We start from the raw sequence: 5,091 nt of genomic DNA, 5'->3' as shown, positions 1-5,091 counted from the left end.
CCGCGGCGGCGAGCGGCGGCGGCTGCGGGTGCGGGGCGGCGCGGTGGTGGGTGGCGAAGAGGCGTCGAGGGCGGCGGTATTTATAGGAGGCGGGGGAGGGGGTGTGGCCGACTTGGGCAAGGGGGCGACGGCGATGTCAGCTCGGGGTCGGACTCCTCGAGTCCGGCGGCTGCACGGCGGGGCGAGGCCGGCCCGGCTCGGCTGGGTCGTTGGCCCAGTCGGGCGTGCGAACATTTTTTAAATGATTCCGACAAAAAAGAATCCTAGAGAATAAAATAAAAATCTAAAAATACTAAAACAAATGTTCACCGTCTAAATAAAATATTTAGAACAAGATGAAAATTTTCTTGACCTAAAAATGCAATTTTGAAAACGTGCAATTTTTCTAATTCAAATAAAATTGCAATAAAATCCCAATAAAGCTTTTATTTGATTTTAATATTTTTGCTCGAATATTTCATTTAATTTGGAGAAGTCATATTATCTCCTCTCATATATTTTTAGTATGAAATATTTTTGAAGAGAAAATAATTAAAACCAAAATGATCCTTGTTTCGATATTCGGAAAAATTCAAATATGAAAACGATGAAATCCCCAACTCTCTTCGTGGGTTCTTGAGTTGCTTAGATTTTCGAGGATCGCGAAACGAAATACAATAAAATATGATATGCATGATGATCTAATGTATAACATACCAAATTGGAAATTTGGGATGTTACAGGACACTTCAAGATTGAACCCAAAGCTAAGCACTTCTCCAAATGCAAGAAAGATCAATCTAGTAGGCCAAACTAAACCGATAATTCGAAGAGACTTGCAAAGATATCAAATCATGCATATAAGAATTCAGAGAAGAACGAAATAATATTCATAGATAATCTTGTTCATAAATTCACAATTCATCGGATCTCGGCAAACACACCGCAAAACAGTATTACATCGAATAGATCTCCAAGAACATCAAGGAGAACTTTGTATTGAGAATCAAAGAGAGAGAAGAAGCCATCTAGCTAATAACTATGGACCCTAAGGTCTGTGGTTAGGGCTGGAAAAAAAGCTCGAAGCTCGCGAGCTAAACAAGTAGCTCGTGACTCGGCTCGAATCGACTCGAACTCGAAGAATAATGAGTCGAGCCGAGCTTTAGTTTAAGATCGTTTATAGACCAAGTTAAACGAGCCAATCTCACGAGTACTCATGTAACTCGTTAGGCTCGATTAGGTCAGCCACTCCCAATACAAAGAAAGATCAGCCACTAAACAACCTACGTCCCAGGCGCACAACCCGAGGCCGAGCAGTTCAATGCCTAGCCTCCTAGGAGACTCATGCATTACAAGAAAATTACAATTGTTTAGTGATATATATGTTTAATATATACATAATCATTTTTATCATATTTGAGGGCTTTATGTTTATATCTTAAAAGAGCTTAACAAGCTAAACGAGCCAGCTCGCGAGTTATATGAGTTGAGCCAATCTTGGGTTTGAGCTCGTTATAGTAACGAGTCGAGTCGAGCTAGCTCGTTAACAAAACAAGCTCTAGCGAGTCGAGCCGAGCTTGCTCGACTCGGCTCGAATTCCAGCCCTATCTGTGGTAAACTACTCACCCTTCATCGGAGCAGCAATGGTGTTGATGTAGAAGCCCTCCGTGATCGATTCCCCCTCCGGCAGATCGCCGGAAAAGGCCCCAAGATGGGATCTCATGGGTACATAAGGTTGCGGTGGTGGAAAAGTGGTTCTGTGGCTCCCTGATGTTTCTAGGGTATAAGAGTATATATAGGTGAAAGAAGTACGTCGGTGGAGCTACAAGGGCCCACGAGGGTGGGGGGCGCCTACCCCCTGGGCATGACATCCTGCTCGTGGACACCTCGTGGCATTTCAGACTTCAACTCCAAGTCTTCTGGTTTGCTTTTGGTCCAAGAAAGATCATCGCGAAGGTTTCATTCTGTACCGGGATGTGCAATGATTCAAGAGTGACATGTATGAAAAAATTATGAACGGTGGCTTTGCCACAAATACGATGTCAACTACATGATCATGCAAGGCAATATGACAATGATGGAGCGTGTCATAATAATCGGAACCGTGGAAAGTTGCATGGCAATATATCTCGGAATGGCTATGGAAATGCCATAATAGGTAGGTATGGTGGCTATTTTGAGGAAGGTATATGGTGGGTGTATGGTACCGGCGAAAGTTGCACGGTACTAGAGAGGCTAGCAATGGTGGAAGGGTGAGAGTGTGTATAATCCATGGACTCAACATTAGTCATAAAGAACTCACATACTTATTGCAAAAATACTTTAGTTATCAAAACGAAGTACTACGGCATGCTCCTAGGGGGATATATTGGTAGGAAAAGACCATCGCTCGTCCCCGACCGCCACTCATAAGGAAGACAATCAATAAATAAATCATGCTCCAACTTCATCACATAATGGTTCACCATACATGCATGCTACGATAATCACAAACTTTATGTCACGCCCAATATGCGACCCTATCCTAAAGGAACTCGAAGGTCCCACCAAGGATAGAAGCGCATATTGGAGACGCTTTTGCAAGGTGGATATCATTGCATCGTACCATTACATAATAGTTGGGGATACAAACAAGAGGCATACAGTACCACATGAATACAACAACATGATACATAAGAGCAACATCCGACTAGGGACGAAAAACAAACAGAAACTCAACGACATCCACCCTGCTAACCCAGGCTACCGACATGGAACCTATCCTCTGAACAACGAAGCAGAAGAAGAACTCAAAACAAGCAAGCATCGCTCTCGCGTCATGATCATTGCATTACATGTACCTGCAACTGTTGTTGTAGTAATCTGTGAGCCACGAGGACTCAACAATCCCATAACCATGGGTATCAAGACTAGCAAAGCTTAATGGGAATGGAAAGGATAAGTGGTGAGGTTGCAGCAGCGTCTAAGCATATATGGTGGCTAACAAACGCAAATAAGAGCGATAAGAGAAGCAACACAACGGCCGAGAAGCTAGAAGTGATCAAGAAGTGATCCTGAAACTACTTACGTTCATACATAACCCAAACCGTGTTCACTTCCCGGACTCTGGCGAAAAGAGACCATCACGGCTACACACGCGGTTGATGCATTTTAATTAAGTCAAGTGTCAAGTTCTCCACAACCGGACATTAACAAATTCTCATCTTCCACATAACTGCGGGCACGGCTTCCGAAAGTTTAAACCCTGCAGGGGTGTCCCAACTTAGCCCATTATAAGCTCTCACGACCAACGCAGGATATTCCTTCTCCCGGGAAGACCCGATCAGTCTCGGAATCCCGGTTACAAGACATTTCGACAATGGTAAAACAAGACGAGCAAGACCGCCCGAATGTGCCGACAAATCCCGATAGGAGCTGCACATATCTCGTTCTCAGGGCACACCAGATGGGCAAGACATCGGGTTGGCATAGACCCTGGTTGCCCAGGGGGCGCCGAACATCGCCCGGTTCGGACCAACACTTAGAGAAGCACTGGCCCGGGGGGGGGGTAACAATTAGATGACCCTCGGGAGCGCGACTCCCAAGAGAAAAAAGGCATAGGTGAGGCAAATGTAAAACCAAGGTTGGGCCTTGCTGGAGGAGTTTTATTCAAAGCGAACTGTCAATGGGTTCCCATACACCCGGCCGCGTAAGGAACGCAAAATCCAAGAACATAACACCGGTATGACGGAAACTAAGGCGGCAAGAGTGGAACAAAACACCAGGCATAAGGCCGAGCCTTCCACCCTTTATTAAGTATATAGATGCATTAATTAAATAAGAGATATTGTGATATCCCAACATAATCCTGTTCCAACATGGAGCAATCTTCAACTTCACCTGCAACTAACAATGCTATAAGAGGGGCTGAGCAAAGCGGTAACATAGCCAAGCAACGGTTTGCTAGGAAGGGTGAAAAGGTTAGAGGCTGACATGGCAATTTGGGAGGCTTGATAAGCAAGTGATAGGTAGCGCAGCATAGCGATAGAACGAAGCAACTAGCATAGCAATGATAGTAGTGAGATCCAGGGTAAATGGTCATCTTGCCTGAAATCCCGCTAGGAAGAAGAATGAGTCCATTAAGAAGACTAATGGATGAAGATGAACCAAGCGTAGTCGAACGAATCCTCACGATCGCAACGAAACAGGAACTATCGAGAAGCACAACCGGAAAGAAGCAATCAACAAGGTAAACACACAACACATAAACATGGCATGATGCTCAACCAAGTATGATGCATGACAAGGCTACATGAAGCTACTCATGGCAAGAGATGATGCATACAAGAGCAACACATCAAAGCAAGTTTAAATGAGGCCGGAAACAACATATAACAATTCCGATAAGTCCTCATATGCAAATTTCGAAATTGGTCCACATCTGAACAAAACATTATGTTAAAGTGGTTAAACAACAATTTAAAGAGCACCAAGACAATCTACATGAATTTTTAGGCAACTTACATATAGAGTTCATTTAATTCAGAGCTACGGCCTGGAAGATACGAGCAACTCAAGTTAAGCATGGCCCTGATGCAAAATGCACTCAAACATCAAGTCAACACCCCACAACACGGATGAAACAAGATAATATGAGACTACATGCAAAACCAAGCAAGTTTCATATAGAGCACACTCAAAACGGAGCAATGGTTCAACACATACACATGAAACAAGTTTAAAGGACAAGTTGTCCAAAACAGCAACTAGTGAAAGTGCAACTATCCCTAGGTGGTTTTGGTAATTCATAACAACATATAGCTCATTGAGCTAATGCTATTCCAAGACTATTATTTCAGGAAAGCTCAATGAATGGCATGGCATGGATGATGAAAGTGGATCCCTCAAAGTACTAATGACAAAGGATTGGCTCAAGCTCAAAATCTCAAGACTCTTCATTTTACATTTTAGTGATCCAAGATCACATTGAGTCTATAGGAAAAGCCAATACTATCAAGGAGGGATGAGGTGTTGCTTAATGAGCCTCTTGCTTCATGTGCTTGGTGATATGCTCCAAAAACCCTCAACTACTTTCTCACATCCACAAATGACCTAAACCTAAAGCCAAAATCG

Source organism: Triticum dicoccoides, chromosome 2B (assembly GCF_002162155.2).
Source record: "Triticum dicoccoides isolate Atlit2015 ecotype Zavitan chromosome 2B, WEW_v2.0, whole genome shotgun sequence".
Taxonomy (NCBI): domain Eukaryota; kingdom Viridiplantae; phylum Streptophyta; class Magnoliopsida; order Poales; family Poaceae; genus Triticum; species Triticum dicoccoides.
The sequence above is the reverse complement of the archived record's forward strand: the minus strand, read 5'-3'. Positions refer to the sequence as shown.